The sequence below is a fragment of the Cyprinus carpio genome, chromosome A17 (genome assembly GCF_018340385.1).
Source record: "Cyprinus carpio isolate SPL01 chromosome A17, ASM1834038v1, whole genome shotgun sequence".
Lineage (NCBI taxonomy): Eukaryota > Metazoa > Chordata > Actinopteri > Cypriniformes > Cyprinidae > Cyprinus > Cyprinus carpio.
In genome coordinates, this window is record NC_056588.1 from 16,597,845 (window position 1) to 16,609,412 (window position 11,568).

At 35.3% G+C, this 11,568-nt stretch overlaps 1 protein-coding gene across 1 annotated transcript in view; it reads right to left on the reverse strand.

Moving 5' to 3' along the window:
- Nucleotides 1-11,042, reverse strand: part of LOC109050287 (probable E3 ubiquitin-protein ligase RNF144A-A) — a 38,003-nt gene extending 26,961 nt beyond the window's left edge. Inside the window, exon 1 of the mRNA XM_042774258.1 lies at nt 10,908-11,042. The gene's annotated coding sequence lies outside the window, so the exon portion shown is untranslated. The remainder of the gene's footprint in view (nt 1-10,907) is intronic.
- Nucleotides 11,043-11,568: the final 526 nt, after the last annotated feature.

Sequence of the window (11,568 nt, forward strand, 5' to 3'; positions counted from 1 at the left end):
GGCTAATTCGTACGAATTCGTACGACCACACTCGTACAAATTCATACGATATTTGCCAAATCGTACGTATTTTACGAGTTGCACATTCGTATGAATTTGTACGAATGACCTACACCTAACCCCGCCCCTAAACCTACCCGTCACTGGGGTCTAGCCAAATCGTATGAAATCTTATGAGTGAGGTCGTACAAATTCGTACGAATTAGCCACCTCGTAAAATACGTATGAATTGGTCGTGAGATAGCATTGGCTTTTCTGCTATTTCACTTCTTACGTCTCCGTCATTTCGACCTCTCTCGTGCTTCTCAACTGAGCTGCGTTTATCCGGTGTGTCAGCGCTGCTATACGGCAGAGATGAGGACTGTTTGAAACTCCTTTTTTCCACTAAAACTTTAATGCGCATCATCTCAGTTTAATACATGAATATAGCAAATGATGCGATCGCAAAACAATCAGGAAAAAAAGCATTACATGAAAATTTTTAAGTTATAACATGTAAATACATAGGCCTGGTCACCATTGGTGACCTCAGCAAAAACTTCACTCGCAATTTAATATTTTTGGTAGCAAATGCGACCATTTTTGGTCACAGTTTGGAGCCCTGTAATTTTGTAGTTCAGTGACTCAGACAAGGCTACAATAACAAGCTTGCATGAAAACATGGGGCAATGCCAGCCTTCAACCCTGGCATGCGTCATTTATGACACAAACAGTCTTCTCTCCAAAGAAGTTTCCTTAAACGTCATGGGCTAGATTAATAGTCAGCACTTCCAAAAAACTAGTCTAAATAAGAAAGTTGTGCTGTTTTTTGTCCAACAACAAACCCCAAGAATCATCTTATCTAAACAACCCATAACAAATAGGCTACATCAGATCAAGGTCATGTGAACACAAAACAAGTTTATACAAGATTATACAAGCTTCCCAAAGACAGATTATTCGTTTAGACAACCCAACGACTAGTCAATTTCAAAACTATGCACTTTTGTGCATCCCTACTTGGTAGACAAGGGGTGTCAAATCCTGCTCCTGGAGTGCCAACATCCTGCAGAGTGTAGCTCCAATGAGCTCCAACACTACCGTCTGGAAGTTTCTAATGAATCTGAAGACCTTGATTAGCTAGTTCAGGTGTGTTTGATTGTGGTTGGAGCTAAACTCTGCAGGACAGTGGCCCTCCAGGAGCAGATTAAGACACCCCTTTGGTAGACAATATTGGTTGACCTGGTCAGAGATGGTAGACCTTGGCTCCAAAATTGGTTTCAAAATTGACTGACCGGCTACAATAACTTAAGCTGGTATGATCTGGTTTCTCTAGTTGTGTAAGATTGAGAATCAAGATGTGTAGATCACAGAAATGCAGTTTCAACATTTCAGACAAGTACTGACTTGGTAGGAAAACAGCTGACTAATGAGGAAGAGTTGTCAGACAGCCTGAAGGAAGAATATCTAGGAAAGTAAAGACAATCTGATCAAAGTTATAGTAGTATGTACTGTAAAGGTCAATCCTCCAAAATAAGGACAGGATTTCTCTAATGATCTGAGGTCACTCTGCCTAATGTTTCCAGATGGTTAAAAACATTTTCCAGTGAGACTAAAGCATATCATTATCACCAAGGATGAATATGGTTAAAGCAGAATTAAAACAGTGAGAAATTTAGTCTCTCTGTAGTGTGAAAACAAGGATTTAAATGAAAAAAAGACATCAGCTATGTCAGAATCAAAATATGAAGAGACATCTGTCTTCTCAGAAGCCTTGTGGCACACCATTTGTGCCTGAAAAAAATAAGAGGATATGACAAGCATGCTGCGGAGTACTTATTTCTATTTACATGATCACTGACTGAGAGCCTGAGGTTATCTATGAATTCCATCTGCTGTCACTCAAGGTTCTGCTCCTTAAAAAATAAAAATAAAATTGCTAATTAAAAGAAGAAAATAAATCAAAGTTTAAACCATTATATTTAATACCAAAAAAAAATTTATGTGAGAAAAAATAAAGCATTTAGCCAACAATAAAACATAAGCCATGGAAAAATATGTTTGCTTTTCATTTAGAAAAGGTCTTTTCAACATTGAGATGCCTCTTTTCTCTACCTTTACTTGGAAAACACAGTTATGTAGTGTCGCCTATAGACGATAGTTGTGAATAAGCTCTAAATCACAGATGCTGAGGTCAGGACATGCCCAAACTTCTCTTCTTCAGCAAACACACCCTCACTGGAAAACACTTCATATACAAATACTGCATTGTCTTGGCTTGACACCCCAGGCACACACTTCTATCTCATAGTTTTGCTGAAACGGAAAACAGTATCTGAAAATAAACTTATTTTAACATTATTGTACAAAATGATAAGCTGGCACAAAATGTTCTGTTCCATAAAAAAAAAAAAGTTTAATAATGTATTTTTCTTTTGCAGCTCAACGGATAAGTCAGGCTTCACTAGTTTGCTGAGGATATCCTGAAAAATCTTCCTGTTTTAAAGTTGTTGAGGAAGGTAATTGTCAGATAAAGTTTATTAGAGGAAGTACATTGACACCTTAAGATAAAAAGTCGCAACTGTGAGATCTGAGTCTGAATTATAATATATAAAGTAGCAATTGTGAGATATAAAATCACAATTCTGATAAATTGTTACATTATAAGATAAAAAGTCACCATTATGAGACATGAAGTCACAAATGTGAGATTTGAAGATGCAAAACACTGCTAACTGTAATTAGTTAGGCTTACTTAAAAAGTATACAAACCGATTGCCTTAATAAAATTAAGTAAAGTGAAATAGGAGTACGTTGTACTGACAAATGTACAACACTTTGTTAGTTCACTTATATAAGAATTCTAGTAACTAAAAAAGAACTGTAGAGAGTACTTTATAATTTACTTTAGATTTACTCGTCTTAGTATAGCTAAAGTTACCGAATTCCAGCTGCATTGTGGCGTGAATAAAGTATGTGAGTAGTAGCACAACAACAACAGCAGATAAAATTGCTATTGTTACTATTAAAAAAAAAACTTAATTGTTACCATTGTTGTGTTTTGCATACTGAATGTTGTACCCAATTAAAAGCTTTGCAAAATGTTTATGACAAATGTTAGCAATAAAATTGTAATAGATCATTATTCAACATGAAAAATCGACTAGTTAATGATTTTCTTAGAAATTATGTCCCCTTTTAAATGCAACCTATTTATTAATTCCCTTCCCTTGAAACCAAATAACTGATTTCATGTTGCATCGCTGCATCAATAGGAAGAGAATTACAATATTACATAGGCTAAATGAGGATCCAAGTGCCCAACCAAAGGGAACACTAATCACCATAATGGTGAGTTCAAACAAAAACATTTTAGGAAAATCAACATCAATTTATTAATTCAGCTTCTGTGATGTTCTCTCAAAATTTTCAGTTGTATCAAAGAGTATAGAAGCCCAAGAGGCGAAACTCTGTTGTGTTATGGGTAACAGTCTGTAGATGGCGCTGCGGAGGCGAGGCCGCCATTATGGACTGAAAGCTGCTGAAATCATCATATGATCAGTTCTTTCAATCAGTTCAAATGATCAGTTCTTCCAATCAGTTATTGTTCATTTTTAGAAATCTATACAAAACTTGAACTGATATTTATTGTTATAAATAGTTATTGTTTGTTCAAATCTCTACCAGTGTAGAGTATTTGCTGTTCGTTTTTAGAAATCTATACAAAACTTGAACTGGCTAGTAGTACACTAGTTTCCGAAAGATGGTCAGAGTTCTTTTTTGTTCATGTGTGCATTTGATAGATTAAACACCTTTTTGACTAATGCTTCCATTCTATGTCAGTGCCTCTTCTCTCACAAAAAGAAAAAAAATACAAACAAACGATCTTATGGCACCACTTCCATTTTAGTACTGTTTATAGTTCATGTGTGCACTTGCTAGATTGCACATCTTTTTTTTGTACCTTTCCGTCTGTAATAGACATTCACAGATTGTTTTTGTTCTTGCCATTGAAACGTTCACTGTGTGCACTTTCACTGAAGATGTTGAAAAACAAGTTGTTAATATTTTTGTGAAATTCTATATAAAAGATGAACTGTCTTTAGAAATGCTCATTTATAATTTTATTTATTTATTTATTTATTTATTTTTCCAAATTCACTAATGTCAAAATCAACATTTGAATAAATCTCATTACTGTGTGTCTGCCTATATATATTATTTCATGAATTTCTGTTATTCATATAACAAGGAAATTGCATAATAGAACATAAATATTGATAGATTAAAGGTTTGCAGTAATTTTATAATTGTATCTTTGCAAACCGTAAGTGGTAGGCTAATGAAGCCGATTCGGTGGGGGACATAGCCTTACGAAAAAATATTATAGGAATCTTATAGTATTTTGGGACAAAATATTATAGTAATCTTATAGGAATACTAGGCCTATAGTAGTTTGGGACATACTACAGAAGTACGATAAGGCTACTATAGAAATACTATAGCAGCTTAAAAATATTATAGAGGTATTACAGAACATCACAGAAGTATGTTATGTTCTGTAATACCTGTATAATATCCTAGAGCCGCTATAGTATTTCTATAGTAGTCTTATAGTACTTATATAGTAATATTTTGTCCCAAAATACTATTTTCCTAAGGGTAATTAGGCCATGCATAACCGACACATAGACGTATATTTTCTGTCATTTAACGTCGGTCATTCTCATTAATGTATTTTATATTGTTTTCATATTTAGATATGACGGCCAGAAAAAATTAAGTTATGTTAAGTTTTTGTTATGTTAAGTTTTTCAGTGCCATTGACTCCCATTATTTCTCGGCGTTTTGCTTCAGTTTTCAGTCCATAATGGCGGCCGCGGCGTCACGTCATGGGGGCAACTGTTGCTGTGGAGCGTTCTATTGAGTTTCGCCTCTTGTCTTCTATACTCTTTGGTTGTATTGACAATTCAACATTCAAGATGACTTTGGGAAATGACTGAATTCCACTACAGAAAGATAACTGCCGAAGGTTTTTTTTGTTTTTTTTTTTTTTTGACAAAATGGCACTCAAACCTATTAATTAATCTTAAACTGGGTTTTCTGAGAAGCCAAGGAATAGTATGTGAATAGTACAGATTACTAATTTTTTTACAAGTTAAGACATTAAGTAAAGTTAACTAAAAAGTGTTTGTTAGAACAACTGTTGCACTTTACAGTGAAGTTGCAATGATGAGAAACACTTGCAATGTAATCAGAGGCGATTCTAGGATTTTCATTTTAGGGAGGCTCAGCCCCCAGTGAGGGTATAATAATAATAATAACCTAATAATAATAATAATCATAATATATATATATATATATATATATATATATATATATATATATATATATATATATATATATGAGATTTAAAAAAAAAGATTAATATGGGTCATATACTAAACTTATTGCGGTATTCCACTGTTCTGAATGCATGAGTACTGAATAAGCCAAATTCAAGTCTTCATGATCTCACACACACAACTTGTTTACTGTACAAACACAACATTTTACTGTTTGCATTTCTGGTGCAACCTTCTTTCCTTAGCTCAAGTATGCAAACCTCTTTGCCACATGCACTGGAATATGTATTATGTTGAAAGTTAAATTTTAAAATAAAAATGGCAACATGATCATTTTATAAATTATGCGTTCATATGTGCTTCATTTTCACTGGAGAAAACAGCTGTTGTGTGATGAGGAATGATAACAGTGAAAACTTAGGCTACAGTAGATGGGGAACTGAGTATTACTCCCCCATGATATTTGGTAAACTGGATTTATTACAAAGAACTGCACAGATGCAGATATTATAACAATCTATCGATAAACACACACCTTGTCCTCCGTTTCTCGCTCTGCGCAGCCGCAGTCTGCGGACTGAAAAAGAATGCGCTGAAAAACAGCGAGGAGCCGATCGAAGTCTGCCGCGGTTTTCATATGAAATTTAAAGGGGACTAATGTGATCACGAATTCATGTACAGTTTATGTACCGGCCATAGCCCCCCCTAAAAATGGCCTAGTGACGCCCATGAATTTAATATAATATGAAGTTAAAAGAAACTGAGAAATAATTGCAATTTTGGAATTCAATAATGGAATATGGATGCTGCAATTGTGAAATATAGTCCTAATTATATATAGTCACAATTGTGAGCTATAACGTTGCAATTCTGAGAAATACACATTGTAAGATAAACTGTTGCAATTATAAGAAATAAAGTCTTAAATGTGAGATATTAAGTTGCAGTTGTGAGATTAAAAATAGTAATGACTGGTGGAATTTGGTGAATCAAAAACACGGCATCATGTATGAACATACCGTTTTCTTTGCATTGAACTGTTGCGGAATTATTGCTACATCTACCATCATTGTGGTACCAAAATTTGGACGATGTTGTGCAGCGCTGTACATACCGCTACAATGTGGCAAAGCCCTGCAAGGTTACAGCCGTCAATGCCTGATGAGTTCACACACTGCCATCAAGCTACTAACATGCAAATGTCTCATTTTATCACCAGCCACATGTGGCAATGCTTGATGCTACAGGACAGGGTGAGCCGCCAGGTTTTTGAGTGGGTACCGGCTGTGAGAACTGAATGAATAAAAAATTATACCCGTCACTCAGACAGGTACTGCAGTTTAAAATCACATCAGACAAGCTTGCAGCAAGCTTGTTCACCAACCACCATACACAAAATGAACAGGTAGTAGTCAGTTACCAATATTAATTTTAGATATTTTAGGTAATATAAAAAACACAAATGTGTCCTCTTGAACTAGTTGTCGCACACTACTGAAAGTAAAAACTGCAGATGTTGATTCAAATTCAGTAACCACACTGACAGATTAAGTGAGTTCATTCAGTGGCAAATTCATCTTGATAACAGTGACTGATCCAAACTGACAACTTGACTTGTATGAGTCTTTTGGTGTGACTCGTTTATTTTTTATTATTTCATGAATCTCAATTTGTTCTTGGCAAGCTCACTTTGAAAAATCATTTTGAGCATAAGCAACTTTTATACACGAGGCTACTGGGACTTATCCTGCGAAATATCTGACTCAATCGGATGTGAACCCAGCTGAGGTCACCTTCTGCCATGAGCCAGCCAGTCTCCATCCTGCATTACAGTGCTTTGCGTTAACTGCTTTCTCATCCACAGCTGGTGGGCAGCAACAATGTAGCTTTTGATATCACTGATAGGAATAACTAACAGAGAAAGCATGGTATGTTATTAAGAGACTGCATTTAGGAAATACTCAAATTTCTGAATTTTTTTTTTTACTATCTTGAGTGATAATAGCAACACAGATTGGAATTGGGAGGGATTCAGTGAAACTGATATGGAATCTTTAAGTAATTAATATATGATTGGAAAAGCTAATTGTCATTCATTATCTATTAGTTGGTACGGCAATAACAAAATCCTGTCTGTTGACATATCTCGAAATTAAATCGCGAAATGGTCCTTCTATTTCAAAACTCACCTACTTCCAAATGCTTGCCATAATTTAACAGCTTTAAGTGCTCTGTAATGCATTTATTGCATTGGATGTATGTATGTGGGGGCTGAGAAGGTCAAACAAGGCCATATTATGGTCAGAAATATAGTATGCTTGTCTGTGAAGCTCACCTTTAGGTTAGAACACATTAGCAAAGCTAGTAAATGTCTTCATGGATTTCCCGTAAAATTTCAAGACCAAACTCAGGTACCAAGTCAGTTGGATGAAATAAGAGTTATTAAATAATACAGCCAGGTCAAGCTATTCAGCGTTCTTTGTTATGGAGGTGCTACATATTATTTGAACTGTTATCACTTCTGCTTGTTTTGAGTTAAGCATAATTAAACATAAACGTCTTCGATATTGTCCCACTGGTAATTTATTCTGAAGATGTTTTTTTCTCATATGATGTTTCTGTTAAACATTGGTAACAAGCCTCCATGAGCTTTCATGCTTGGCGTCCCCAGATGTAAAAGGGTTACTCCACTGCAAAATGAAATTTTGTCATTATTCACTTACCCCCATGTCGTTCCAAACCCGTAAAAGCTTTTACAGGTTTGGAACAACATTTTGCAACATTTTTCATTTTGCGGTGGAGTAACCCTTTAAGAGTTAGAGCTTTTATTCTCACTTTCTGACTTCATTTTATTAACCTGGCAACCCTGTACAAGTGTTCTCTCTGCACTTAATCAAGAGCCAATGACCTGAAAACACAGACCTTTTTGTTGTTTTATTAGAAAAATGCTACATCATTTGGAATTATTGAAATTAATATTAGGAAATTTTATGGTTTTAGCTTTTGAGAGAAGCTTGTTAAAGCTTTTCCAGTTTTCACAATGTAGAGAGTGTGTTAATATATGATAAATATAATACATTTAGGAAACTACACAAGGTAAAATAAACTCTGCTTATGAGTTCATATTTTCTGGATTTTAGACGGTGAGAAATTCAACAATTCTGATGAAACGTAAATAGAAATTTATCAAATGCAAACCTTCATGATTATCAGTTATGATTGTGTGCATTATCATTTTAACCACTATAGTCTAGCCCTGTAGTAAGCCTCTGATTAGTGCTTTTTAACACTATGCACACAATTTGTCTTCTTTTGTCTTGAACGGGATCAATAGTCCAGAATCAAACGTCAAACTAGCTTTTCACTAACCTGACACATTTAAGCTAATATTTCATGAGCAAAACAGTATGTTTGCATGTTCATTATTATATTCTTGAGATAACTGTTGTACTTCCTGCTGGGCCACCACAACCTTCGGCTGAACTGAAGCATCTGCTATAAACAGCGGAAATAAAGGCTATCAGAAAAAAAGTTTGTTTTCTGCTTACCATTCAAGCCATCATTTTGAGTCAACATTCTCATGGACGAATACTGAAAGTTATATTTCAGAATGTCTATTATGGTAAGAGAAGACAAGTGGCCTAATTTGGGAGTGTCTTTTTGACTGTTATGAGTAATGCAATTACCTAATCTCTGTTATACTGACCCTGCATAACCGTGTCATATATAGGTCACAGGTCATTAAATGTTGCTGTTTAAGTATATAAATATAAGTGCAGATAATTGTTCTACAGTCAAGGTTAAAATGCAAAACATGGAGGACAAAGAGCTGGATGTTAATGATTCAAATGCACAGTCAAGCACATAGTCAAATCCAACTCTAGATAACACTCATCAGATAAGGACTCTCCTCTAATGTAAACAGACTGCTGTTATATTCTGGTTATACATACGAGATAGGAACACTAAAGGGTTATGATCAGTATATACAGTTATTGGGAAATTGCTTGAACTCAAATAAACATCAAAATACTGCAATGCCAACAGCAAAGCTAAAGTTTCCTTCTCGATAGTAGAGTAATTCAACTGACTTTTGTTGAACTTACGTGAGAAGTAACATACAGGATGGTCAATACTGTGAATGTCTTCTTGAATAAGCACTGCGCCCGCGCCAAAAAAGCTTGCATCAATCTCCAACTTCGTAAAAGTTCGGCAAGTTTCTCATTTTTAAATACGCATTCACTCGGTCATTCATGTGCTTTGAACTTACGATATTTAGGACTCCACTCGAAAAGCACATAAAATTCAGCAGTTTCAAAATGCACAATTAAATGTACTGTATGTAACAATTTGTGTTGTAGGACAAAACGTCAATGTTAACCACTGGTCTTGTTTTACTAAAACTGTAAATTGAAAAACTGCTATAAAAATCCACAGGAAATTCCCAAGGGAACCCACAGCTTGAAAATTCTCCTCCAGGTTGTAGAAATGCACATTTCTATAAGCCTGAAACCGCAGTCATAATTAATCCATTAGTCGTAACTCATCCATTAAACTAAACTCTTTTAACAACTAAAATGGGGAGGATTTAAACTTAAATAACCTCAGATATCAGGAATAGAATTTGTAGACATATGTAATATGGCAGGGGAGAAAAGATATAGAAAATGAGAATTGTGATACGAAGAAACAATGTTATTTTCCCCATATTACCATACTGTATATCTTCATTACAATGTACAAACAAATACAATATTTTTTGACATCAACATTTTGATTCGGTTTGTTTTAAAAACCATATCCTCACGGCTGTACCACCTGGTACCTCGGATCACAATATATTTTTATTTTTGTTTTTTTGACATCCTAGTGAAGGGTTAGTAAATTCTACACAATCCCCCAAAAAGCATGGAAAATCCCTATAACTCAGAGCTACTTACTTTCCATGGAGTGTTCATCCAGGGTTTACGTCAAAACTACTGTCAAACTATTCTAGACACCTACACAGCACCAGCTCCTGAACTGGAGCACATCCACTCATCAAACACCAGAATTGGTCATTTCATATCAATATTTGCACCGTCTGACTGCACGGGCCAAGGGTCCCATGATCCCAAAACAGAGTGTGTTGCCTACCTAGGCAGCTTTTTTGAGCATTACAGACACCTGAAACACGATTAGACATTATGATGTCCAGAAACGCTGTCTAGGTAGGCAGCACAATAGTTTTTGAAAGCCAGCCCATTTGAACGTGATAGTAACCTATGGACATGTAATAATAAAAATAAACAGCCATCTTAGACATCAATGGGGTAACGTTAAACTATACTGGAGCTGCACATCCAGGAAGAAACTAAAGTAATAAATGTAGATCATAAAGCATTGCCAAATAAAATAAAACCGAGATTTTTATAATATATTGAGCTGCTGACATAGACGTTCGGGTTTAAAACGATGAACGCTGCACAAATCCTACTGCATTACTGAAAGTCAATGTAGTGTCGTGTACAGCGGATAAGAAAACATTTTCGTTTAAGACCGACACATTCATCACAGCCATCTGTAATGACTCGAACGGTTTACCTTATGTCTTCATGTAGGTTTGCAGGCAGGTATAAGAATCAGCTGGTCCGTCGGACGCGGTGTGAAGACGCCATTAGTCTGAGAGTGTTCCTAGTGCTGTGCTGTACAGCGCGTCTGTATGTCTGTATATGAATGTGTCTATGAAGCGAAGGCGCAGCACTAGCGCCCTCTGTAGGGTGCAACACAAATTATAATGGTGCTCTTGAAATCAGACTTTGGGACAGCACGGAATGATATGTTTCTGGGAGCTCTTGAGGTAACATTACCTTACTTGAGGGTGTCAGCCTGAAGTTTATTCTGTTTTTTTTTTGTTGTTGTTTTTTTACCATATTTTAAAATATTGATAATTTTATACCGATTTTGCTTTATCTGAAAGGATGGAATATTTTAAACTATAACACAAAATGTATTAGATCCATTGCATTCATCAAGGACATGTTTGTTGCTAGTTACATTGTGTTAGTTGGATATTACAAAAGACCAGCAGAATGAAATGTGAAAATATATTTCTCAACAACGATATTACAAAAGACCAGCAGAATGAAATGTGAAAATATATTTCTCAACAACATAAATTGCCAGTTTCTGCATTATTTTAAAATCACCACTATTTTGACTTTGTGATAAAAATAAATCTTACTTTTATGATTTCCATCTTTAA